The following is a 12,832-nucleotide window of genomic DNA, read 5'->3' as shown; positions in this document are numbered from 1 at the left end:
AAAGTTAGAATAAAATATTTTTATTCTTGATAGATGAAGTGTATATCTTCTCAAAACTTTATTGATCAAACTCTTCCAAACATATCTCTGTGATATTAAACCACAATGAAAAAAGGAATGTGTCTGAAAATAAAATTATTCAAACTTTATGGGCAACCATTTATACCGTATACTGTATACAACTATTGATTGAATTGCCATGAGATTTTGTACAAATTATGTGTGAATGAATCCCATGCCATATGCTCCATGGTAGCATGGGTGACGTTTGATACCCTGGATTTGCTGGGACTTTGTTAGATGAGTTGATCAGATTTTTTGGTGGTGAGCAGAGGTCTTAAAGGGATAGTTCAATATTTTGGCAAATTAGCTTATTGCCATAATCCCTATAGTTTTAGGAGTAGGTTCATTACCTTTTAATTGTCGGTGCAAGCTATTTTTAAAACGGCGGAGCAGAGCTGCTCAGAGCTACACTACGGAGGCTAATGGAATTTCTTGGTTTCCCTCATCAAACTCATCAAATACACCGTCCAACAACTCCAAAACGTTCTCATGGACAAGTTGTGACCTGCACATTCACCACACTATGAGACAATAACGAAAAGTTACGAGACCGAGTTGTTTTCAAGGAAAATGCAGAGACTGCTTGCTGAAAAACTGCCCCTGACGGGAACGCGCATGAGGGGTGCATGGATTTACCTCGAAAACAACTCTGTATCTCATAGCGTGGTGAATGTGCAGGTCACAACTTGTCCATTTGAGTGTTTTAGAGTTGTTGGATTGTGTATTTGATGAGTTTGATAAAATACTTTTAAGTTTGCTTGATTTGGTTGCAAAGTCAAAGACTTTCCTGTCAGTCTCAGCTTTACTTTATGTTACAGTAAATGAAAAGCTACTGATCAAGTTTCAGTATGCTATTACACTAAACCAAGCTGGTGAACATACAGTTGAATGTTAACTGCATGTTGTCAGTTAAAGGCTCCAGATTTGTCATTGTTCCTTGTAACATACTGAAATAAAATGTGAAACATTAGACCATTACAGCATCAGCATGAACAAAGTTGTATGACGATAGATAGATAGATAGATAGATAGATAGATAGATAGATAGATAGATAGATAGATAGATAGATAGATAGATAGATAGATAGATAGATAGATAGATAGATAGATAGATAGATAGATAGATAGATAGATAGATAGATAGATAGATAGATAGATAGATAGATAGATAGATAGATAGATAGATAGATAGATAGATAGATGGGAAAACCTGAAATCTAAAAACCTTTCCCCTGCTGTGGCAGAATGTGTTCACAGATGCACAAATCCAGGAAGGAAAAAGCTCCAGTAAGCAGGCTGTTATTTGTTAGATTAAATGGAGCTGTCAGGGCCGTCTGGCTTTCAGTCAGAGAGCCAGATTGTCTCGGTGCTGATGGCAGAGCTTTGTTCTGTAGTCTGTGGAGCTGTGTAAACCCTAACAAACAGACAAAACTCTCACAGCACCGACAACAACTCCCTGCCACACACAAACACACAGAGTTGCCTCTCGCTCTCCTCTCCGGCACAGCCTTGAATGCTGCTGGTGCTGCAGTGGAGCTGCTGGACACACAGCAGGTATAGGAGGGCTTATTGATTTCTGCTCCAGCACCGGCTCAACTCAACTTGCAGTAAAAAGCCAAGCACAGGTGGAAGTCTGGACAGGGACACACACACACTTCACTGAGCTTCATAATGTTGTCATTATGGTCTTTGTAAAATGACCTGCTGGTGCTCAGCAGCAACGATGCTCCTCTCATATCCTCTTACGTAATGATTCTGTAATCCCTCTCAGTTAGTAGAGTAACAGCTGGTCGGTTTCATTTTAAACAAGAGTGGATGCTCTTCTGTTCATAGCTACAAACATCAAGGACAAACTATCCTAATTACCCAAGTTGTTGCATTAAAAAGTAAGAAAGATGTTCAGCATTATTGTTAAATTGTAGACGTCTTCTAAAAGCATTCCTAAAAGCTCCTTTTCCTGTTCATTTTCAAAAGGATTAAAGCTCAGACTCACACCGATTGGCATTTCTATTCATTTCTTGCTACACAACTGAAACACTAAACAGCACAGTCTCTATACATGTGTCTGACTTAGAAACACAGTTGACTGGAAGTCTCTCCCCTGCTGCTGCAATGTGACTACTGTGACAAACCCCCCACATCCCCAACCCCCTCACACGCACACACAGGAAGTGAACAGATGCTTTCCGGGTCAGCACCCTCTCTCCCATCCTGCCATCATTGAAAAACATCTGCACAGCTGCCAATCCGAGCCAAGTGTATCAGAACATATAACATGAAACAGGTTCATTTAGTCTTCAAGCAGTATTCAAAAGACAACGCATCATGTTCAGACAACATCTTTAAACTTCTCTTACCTCTGAACTACAAGGAGAAGCAACCATACAAAATACCCAGCTGCAGTAAACAGCAATATACTGAAGCTCTCTGTCACTTTGCTGAGTCTCTCAGAGGGTTTGATTTTCTATGATCAGTGGTTATGTTATTTGAAGCCTTGTATTTGGCAGTTTTGTTACTAATATCAGGCACAGTAAGTGTTTTTTTGTCACTTCTGTTCCCATGTCTACCATCATCATTATGTCCTGATTATCCTACTATCATCAAGTTGCTTTATGTCAGGATCAGTTAGTTTGTCAAGTCTCTGTTGTTAAGGTTTTAGTTCAGTTCTCTGTCTTTGTCTCATCACTTCCTGTTTTATTTTGAAGTCCTCGCCTTACTCCTGAGTTCCTGTCAAGTTTCCCGCTCTTGTGATTGTGTTCCCCGCCCTACTGTAATGTGTTTCACCTGTGTCTTGTTGTCTCCATATAAGCCATTCCTTCTGTGCCAAATCGTCATGTTGAGGCATTGTGAGTGGTCCAGCCTTTGTATTTTCCTCTGAGAGTTTTCCGTGTAGGACCTAGTTCCTGGTTTCTCTGAGTTTTCGCCTGCTGGATTTTGTAACTCTGCCTGTTTGATCGGTTTTGACCTTTTTCTGAATAAACAAACAGAGCCTGCCTGAACCTTGACTCAAAATCATGTGTCCCCCTGATCCGTACCCTGATACTTTATATTTCCACACTTCTCTTCATAGTCACAGTGATGTCATTAAGGTTATCGCAGTTTTGGCTTGAAACCTAAATTTCATAACAGAAAGTCACAAACTAGGGCTGTAGGACATGCGGTCATTCATCAGGAATGGAGAGTAAAAAGCTGCATTATGGGAAGTGAAGGGTTTTGGTAGCTTAACTCATACTAGAGAGGATTTTGATATCTCTGACTCTCACCAATGTTTTTGGAAGAGCATTACCATTTCTCCATTTTATTTATTTATTCGAGAAGGGACAGTGTACATTAGTCCTTGAAAAGAAAGAATGTAGATGTGCCCAATTGCAGCCAAGGGCTGATTTGCATTGACAGTTCCCTGCCAGATGTTAGTTGGCATAGTTCCTTAAAAGAAAATAATAAAACACAGTACAATGCAATAATGCACATAAAAAAATAAGCCATTACAATATAAAATACCATACAGGAGAAGAACACAGAATATTATAGTCGTCCCGTGACACATAATAGTGTTGAACCACTGGAGTTTACTGGCGACGCTGTCAGTTTGTGTTTCGGCTGAGCTGTGCAGTTGCTTTCTCAGTGGGGATTTAATTAAGTTGCTGTTCAAAAACATATTACCCATAATACAACCCTTTAATTTATTAATTCAATAAGTGTGTACACACTTTCACAAACACACTCATATCTTCAAGGCCCATTGCTGTCTGTGCAAGAACATAATAATGTAAAGCCCCTTTAGCAACAGCAAAGATGTATAATAAAGACCCTGAGTAGAAAAATGACTTCATGGAAACTCGAGTGGATAATAACAGCAGGTAGGATTCTCAAACATTATGGGTTCAACAGGAGCTGACTTGCCTTTTAAAACCTCTACAAGTTAATTCAGGTTCAGTCTGTACAGCTGGGCGTGGAAACAGGGCTCATCAGTGTTTCTATTATTTGACATCATCAAGCACAACAACGCCAGATGCAAACACACCACAGTGTTTTACTCATGTCATGAGCGTACACAGCTTTGTGTGTGCAGACTGGGTGGGGATATGAACACACACACACACACACAGGCCTCTGGAGAGTCACTGTTACAAGGAGGAAACAGACATAGCAAACAGGGTACCTGATGTGTTGCCAGGCACCAGGGCTGTAACAATAAAGACCAAAAGTGTGTGTGGGTGTGTTGTCAATATTATGAGTGGATTTATGAAGTTATAAGCTTGTTCTGGTCTATTGTCTCACCTGCACAGTCTGTATTTGACTGCTGCTGTCCGTGTATGTTTTTCCAGTGGTCCAACAATATTAATACACATCAATAATAATAACCTCCTCTTTCACCTCACAGTAAATCACCACTGTGACACCTTGTGGTGAAACATGGCAATGCAGCAGAGAAACAGCATGAATGCTGCTTACTGTCTCTGCTTTCAGTGTCTGCAAGAATCAGCATGAATGAATTAAGATGTCATATAACTGTGTCATAAACCATATGGCATGTAATTGATTTTATCGTCATATAAATTAGCTATTCACCTGTAGTCAGTGCCTGGTTTATTTTGAACTGTACAAAGGGAACTATCCGTGTTACAAAACTATTTTGGCTGACGTTGTTTCCTGGCTGATTTAGACTGAGCTTCACTGATCTCTTGGGGAAACATCCTCAAGCAATGTTTTGTTCTATTTTCACCCTCAGTCAAACGTACACGTCACTCCCTGCATCAGATAAATTAGAGTGAGCACTGAAGGCACCACTTAATCTGTAAGACGATCACAGGGTCACGATAAGGCCGGAATTAAACGCACACACCACTAAGGCCCAAAGACAATGTGGTAAATAGTCTTAAGTCAAGAGTGTTTGTCCTGTCTACAGAGGAGAAGAACAAAAGGGGGGACTCTCAGTTTTGTTTTTTCCTGCCTTTCTTCCTTATTTGTGGAGTAGCTGTAGATAAAACATCTCCATCTCCTTCTTGTTTTCCTGTCAGTCGTTTCATTACTGCACCCTGTTTTTGTGGCCCAGTCTTTAATTACAAACACCCACAGACTGACATCACCAATCAGGCTAGACAGCAGGCATTGTGGGTAATCCTAATGGCCACCCATGTCGTATTCTGAGGGAGGCATCTCTCCTGCTGGTAGCCCAAGTGCCCTGCCCTGCAGGACATCTTCAAACTCTATTCAGCCCTGCATCACACGCCACCGCTCCAGACGAATGGGCCATGTCAGACAACTGGACCATTCACTCTGGCCAAAACGCACAAAAGAAAAAATGATCAACATGTCACACACAGGCAACAACTATCACAAACCTAGCCAGTCCACACAACCAGATGTAGTACCTAGCAAGTAATGTTAGAAAAGTGCTTCCAGTGTTTCAATCAAAACCACTAATCTATATACTAAAGTCTTGGACGATAAATTGACTTCAGGTTTTATTTGACATTCAAGACACCATCAATATTTGGCATAAACCGTCGGGAAAGTAGAGCTGAGTATCATACACGTAATCAGATTTTTGTTATTCTTATAAATTCGTAAAGTGGCAGCATGTAGTTTATTGAGTGAATACAAGAGGACCAGGCATCGATCCCTGTGGAACTCCATATGAAGTCTTGTGTTGTTCAGACTGGAGCTCTTCAACAGACAGTAAAATGTAACTGTTGTAATTAACACAGACCGTGGTAATTATTCAAGGACCTATTCAAATTTGCTATATTGCTACATAGCACACATTAGCATTACGGGTTGTTTACATAGGCTACCGGTCTAACAAAAAAGATTGCAAGTTTAAGATTAAACTTTACTCCTTCACTCACCAAGAGCTCATTGTACTCCTGACACAGAGTCAGTGTAGCAATGCTGCACAGACAGCACAAACACAATGATTGATGATAGCCGCTATAGTACCCAATAGCAAAACTCACAAAAAGCTTTTTGGATCTGCTAAAATAACATTTTTCTAGGTTCTCACAGTTGAAGAAATGCAATTTCACAGAAGTAATGCTGTGCAGTGTGGTGTAAGTGTTTTTAAGGTCATTCTTCTTGGTTTAGCGCAATGTAAACTGATGCTGAGAGAGTTTTAGCTGTCTCTGCTCTACAGTATCAGTTTATCTGCAGAGGGAGAGAGAGATGAACTGGGTAGAGAAGAAAGGAAACTGATGAAATGACAGCAACTTTGTTGTATTATTCATTGTTACTTAGCTAAAGCAACAAAGAGGCAGAGAGAGGAGCGAAGGCAGATGTTATCAGAGTAAAGTTTCAGTGAGCAGATGAATTCATTAGTCAGGGTTTTTTTCCTATATTATGTGAGTGCGTGTTTAGCTTTAATGGTAATTTGGGTTCAGCTTCAAAGCAGCATTGACAAAGTCTCAACCAGTGTTTATAGTTCCTCAGACAGCTGATGAAAAGACCTACCTACACACACACACACACAGCTAAGCCTATTACAATGACGTAGAGTCCTGCAAGAGTACAACAACATCCAAAAAATAGCACACAGCTGCAGCTTTGAGCTCTGGCTGATGCAATCTTCACTAACTTGAATTTGAGTCTGTGTGCAGGTATGGAATCGACAGTTTGAGAAACATGACGTAAAGCAATTAGATGTTGCAGACAGGACTGAGAACAAGGCTACTGCAGAGAGACAGTGAAAAGAAGAGCAAAGTTTTTCCTCTGCATTGATTTGCTCCCACTGAGGTGTCATTTCAGAAGCAGAGTTATGGGACAAACACAACTGTTTGTCTGGACTTTCTTCTGCCATCCATCTGCAGCTGCAGAGCCAGTGCTTGTAATACAAACATGAATCTGTCTGGGCGCCTTTCATGTGATATATCGTCCCAAAGCTGCACCCACACAGCTCGAGCAATAAGGTTCATCCTCTTGTTTGTGTCTCTTTATCCCCTCCTTAAAGTCGAAATATTAGTCTGATCATGACTCAGAGATTTTCTCCCTATATTTTTCCCAGAAAATGATTTCCTTCTTTTGTGAGCAGCGGAAATGAGGTATGATAGACAACAGCCTCCATCCAGAAAGCAATAATATGGATATGAGAGAGATGATGAGGAAAAACAAAGAGGCAGCTGTGAAGTCAGTTTTCTCCTAGATGTTGATTTTCATCACAATTTACATAGACACACTGGTCTATTACAACAACCAAATGCTTTGGGTTGGTTTTTGTCTCAGCTTACCACACTTACCTTTTAATAACACTTATCTTCTTAATCAATAAAAAATACCATGCAAAAGCGACAAAATAAAACATGACAAAAAACAACTTCTGGTCAAATGATTTAAGTCATTTGAAACTACTAAGACTTAGCTCATTTATGTTTTGGTGCAACAACTGAATGAATATGATGAATCAATATTACCACTATCACGAATATCACTCGAAAATTCCCAAAAAGTCATAGCAATATAATATTTTCAACAAAAACATATACAATGAAGTAACAATTACTAAATGTATTTATCCTAGGTTGCCGTGAATAAATTTTGATGTGTCAAACTGAGTCATGTAGGTTGTGAACCAAATCAGACAGGAAGATCCACAACACAATTCCAGGCCACGATTTCAGTCTCTGACAAACTACATTTGTACATACATCATCACACAGAAGATCATATCTATAGAACCAGGTTTTCCAACACCTTGTTTTTTGCTTTTCAATTTTGGTGGTGCTAGGTATGCTACATAAAATGCTAAATTTGATGCATTCAATTTTTATTTTCATTTGGTGCACCTGAGTTTGTACATTTCTTATGAATAAAGTGCCACCAAACTCAACACCTTGCAAAAATAGTCATTGTCCGCCCACTATTTTTATGACAGGAATTATATTGTCAGCTTTATCCCTTTTTTAAAGGGACAACGAGGAGTTTTGGAAAGCTAAGTGTTTTCACACTACTGTACATTCCCCATCCCATGAGCCTCAGCTCGCACGGTGAAATTCTTGGACTGGCGCAAGACGGACTGAAGTGAAAACATTTGCCAAGAATGTTTTTATTGATCAAGAATGAAAGTCGGAGGTTGGAAGATAATCAGATACCGTCGTAGTTCCGTCCATAAACGGCGATTTGGCGGCGTTATTCCCATGACCCGCCGGGCAGCATCCGCGAAACCGAAAGTAGGAAATGCTGGGCGAGTCGACCACTAACTAATAATAACAAAATAACGATAAAGACAAAATGATATATTTTTCGAAAATGGACCCATTAACAAGTGTGGTGATGTAGATTCATCCACATTAATATGAAACTTTTTTATAACCAAATACAAACTCCTCATTGTCCCTTTAAATCACATTATGAACAGTTGTAGCTAATACTGAGTTTCTGCAGTTAAGCAAACACAAAGCACTATGGGAATTTTAGGGAGAGTCTAATAAGCTTTAACAGAAAGATGACTCATTCAGGTTGATTTCAGTTCCAGTCATGATTTATGTCACAGCTTAGAATACGTTCTGTAAGGGCCCATTCAAGGGTTTAAGAAGGTACATCGCGAGGGTGTGCAGACGCCAGGTGGTGGGATTTCATGAGTACTGTGTGTCTGCTCGGTGCTGACCTTGGTCCTGAAATACAGCTGAGGTCAGACTGACAGGCTTGTGTGTGTTCTATTACTGAGTCCGATGTGGACAGTTTGCACCGCCGACAGGAGATCTTGCTCACTGTGCCAGATTCCCACAGGTGTTGTTGACGCACTCTGGCACCCAGCTGAGTCTGAGGATTTGACGTGTGCAAACGAGGCCGAGTAGATAAGGCGCCGTGTTTGGGAAATGGTAAAGCGTGTGTGTTCAGAGCTCCAACGAGAAGCAGCCCATCCAGGGAGGCAGACAGAGACTCTGACATTTGAAGTCATCAGCACCTCGAGGAGATAATGGAGATGCCCGCCAGAGCTGCAGACGTGGAGCACAGCATGGCTCAGACCGTGGAGGCAGCAGACGCTCAGCTACAGAGGCGAGGGTTGAGGCTGGTGGCGAGGAGGGGAGCTTCGTCGCAGTTCGTGGGCAGCACCATCGTGGTCTTGTCCACTTATGCCGTCACCGCCTTAACCATGAACGTGGGGAAAAACATCCAGGAGCGAAGACTAAGACCCAATGGCAACTAACAGTGGTGAACTGATCAAAGACCTGGACTGGACCTGCACTGAACCTCCCTCTGCTCTTGGACCTGGACTGAACCTCTTCCATCTGACACCGACAGGAAGAGCTGCAGAACAGACACGCTTTGCCTCAATTCAAATGTGTGACTTCAACTCATCTCAACTTCATGCTGCAAGGAAGTAGAAACAAATCAACTAGACTCAGTCTTACCAAGATAGTCTGAGTAAGTCCTGTATGTAAAACGGGAGTCCTGACCATGAATGAACATAATGAATGGACATGAAGACTCTGCATGCAGTGCTGACATGTGACCACATGGTGGAGAACTGGGACAGCTTCTCCATTTAGCTGATTGCCAACAACAAAACCCAGTTTCACTGAAAGTTGGATGTGTCGGCTGTTCTGCTGGAAACTGCTGAACCAGGACTCTGACGTTATTAAACACGACCGTTTAAACCCATTAGACTGAATGGAAATGTAGTCAGAAAGGCGTTGAGATAGTCTGTGATAATGACTAATTTTAGATATTTTTCTGTGTACTTTGTTGTTAATTTTCAAATTTTTGTCATAAGTTTGCCTTTTAAGTTTCAATGAATGTCTATGTGAGAGTGGATTTGAAATTTGTAGATTTTTTAAAAACAAATGCTTCAATGACTGTGATCTGACTGTACAGAAAATGATTAAACATGTTTCAATGTGCTATTTTTTTCCTCTGGTTTATATTCAATTATTGTCAGCTAAGCACTGTGCATCTAATATGCTGCTGAGGCGCAGATTTTAGTGGATACAAATCTGTCCAGAAATGAATGCTAGCAAATGAGTTTCACCTAAAGTCATATAATTAATGATTTTTGACTAGAAAAGCATAAATGTGAGTCATGTTGCTCCTATTCATCCAACTGCAAACCTCCGACTCTAAGTGACATTTGAAACACTTCCTCCCAGCCAAATACCTTAATCAGCAACCCCAACAATTTGGTATTTGACCAGTGACATTTCTGTCAACTGAAAGGTCACTGAATTTGACCTTTCTTTGAGAGTATAGCTTCAACACTCACAGGAATGGTTTCTTTTACTATTAAATCTCACAAATAAACACAAACCGGAGAAAAGAGAAGGATCATGTTCCGAACAGTATTTAACAAGTTTAAAGGGTTTCAAATATGTTTCCATGAATGAAATAATCTTAGATAAGGAAACAGGGACGGGTCCTTTTATTTGTCTCAGAGCTAACACCAACAGACGTCCCAGTATGTTTCTATTATTAACTGCATATTTTTTAATACTATTAATTGTGTATAAGTGTATTATTTCATTCAGGAGTCAAAAATGTATCCACTAGTTTTAATGAATTATCTTGGCTGGCTAACTAGTTTTCACGCACTTAGGTTCATGGGAAATGTTACAAATTATGATAATGAACGTCAGTCAACTACAAAATACACAATGTAAATGTGCTGGATTGCAGTCCATAGACAAAATGCTATCCAGTAACGTGAAACTAAGAATTAAAAGTAACAATACAAAAACTCAAATAGTTACACAAATAAATAGGATAAAATGCATTTTGCAGCACGCTGACTAAAATGATCACAAATTTGGTTTAACTTAATCCCACTGTCTTGAAGGTGGGATGGGATTTTCTTATTGCAGATGGTTAAACCCATGCGTTTTTTTTCTTCCCTTCACTGATAACACAGTTTATCCAAATCCCTGCCTGTCTCTCCAGTGCCAAGCTGACTGGTTAATGTAAATTTAGATGTTGATCAGATCTGCATCAAAGAAATGTGCGATCCTGTCCTTTCAGTGCCCCCCCCCCCCCCTCAAATCCCCTGACAGCTTGGGTACAAGCTCTCTCGGGTTTGGGATTCGCCGCGGCACACACAGCACATCTTGTCTGCTGCTGTCATGAAGAGTTTTCAGACAGGTTCTCCGCTTTTCACCTTCTATTTCCAAACTTTGTGCGGATGCAGAACGCTCGGTTCAAGTGTCTGACGTCCTGGAGAAATAGGTCAGTGGCACAAATCAAAGAAACTTTAAATGGCGGAAACGAATGTTTGTCAGTTAGTGAGTCGACGAGGATGGGTGACAGTGTTTGCCAGCCGAGGGCCAGCCTAAGGCTCAAATGCAGGCAGTGACCCAACCCTGTTAAATGAGAACAACAACAAGGGTACACAGAGAGCAGTGATGGCCCGCTTTGTCCTCCCTCTCTGTGTTCCCTGAATAGCTCTTGCACAAAGGATATCGTTATTCCTCCTCTAATTACCAGATGGAGGGCTGTTTGTCTGCCTCGCTCCTCTGCTCTCACCCCTAGAAATAAAGTGCTCTGTGGTTACGACCCCTCGCCGGTTATGAAACAGTCTGGTGGACAACGGGGCCCGAGCGAGCCCTCATTTCCTCATACGGCTCATACAGTATGTATCCGAGGTTGCGTCTCCATCGAGACCGTCTCATCTGCACTCAATCTGCGTGTTTGTGTGATGGCCAATCTGTCCGGTCCCTTCCTTGTCCCTGCGCGGTTTCGTTGCCAGAATCAATCATGTCTAAGGCATGTCACCAATTTCACAGTCGTGGTTTTAGGCGGACGTATCTAGGCCACAAGACACTCTCCATCTGCTCTTCTGTGGCCAAAAGCCTTGGGAGGGCACTTGGGGAGAGAGAGAGACAGGGATGGAGAGAGAGATGCACCCTGCCAGGGATTAGTTTGGTACAGCAGGTCCAAGGGGAGGTGAGATTAAAAGCCATGAGTAATAATACACACATGGTGGAAAAACACACTGGCTGGCCACACTCACGAACCCATTGGAACCAGCTGTTGTCAAACAAAAAATGTCACTGGTTCAAATATTTGCCACCAGTTTAGAAAAAAGTAATAACATGCTTTTAGGGATTATACACTTATTTGGTAGCATTGTTGGCAAGATTACAACTCCCAGTGTGTGCACGGCTGCACGCACATGACCCACATGCATCGACCGGCGCAGGTGAAGAACAGGAGGGAGGAAAAACCTGCATCCAAAAAAAATAGCCCGACCTGAACTCTGACCTCGGAGGGGGGGAGGGGGAAGCAGGAGGGGTTTTGCGTTGCGCAGCAGATTGTCGGTGAGTTTGCAGCGTTTTGTTCCACAGAGATGTGCGTTCCCCCGTCCTCAGCATATCATACAGTATTAAATCTCAGCTGTACCCTGCTCTAACCCTGTCATCTGGAAAAAGCCCTGACCTCAGTGTGTGTGCAAGAGAGATAGAGAGAGAAAGAGAGCTGGGAGAGGACAGGTGTGACTCAGCACCACCTGTGAGCGATCCTCTCCAAATCAAGGGCAACACATCTCTTATGAGATTGGATTTTGCCTGTAAATCAGTTGGACAAATGTGATTTTTCCAACAGTGTTTCCACCAACAACATTACTTGGACGGATGGAGGGGAAGGCTGTCAACAAGGAGGATTTGGTAAACATCTCATTGGGAGATTAGCAAGGAGTGTGTGTCTGTGTGTGTGCGTGCAACAGAGAGAGAGAGAGAGAAAGAGGGAGAGAGAGAGAGAGAGAGAGGGGGAGGAGGGAGGACTTCCCAGCATGGGGCAGAGGGGAGGGGGTGAGCTGCCTGGTGGAAAGGACTGAAATGTCCTTCATATA

Source organism: Trachurus japonicus, chromosome 8 (genome assembly GCF_045865225.1).
Source record: "Trachurus japonicus isolate A0001 chromosome 8, Traja_1.0".
Classification (NCBI taxonomy): Eukaryota; Metazoa; Chordata; class Actinopteri; order Carangiformes; family Carangidae; genus Trachurus; species Trachurus japonicus.
The sequence above is the reverse complement of the archived record's forward strand: the minus strand, read 5'-3'. Positions refer to the sequence as shown.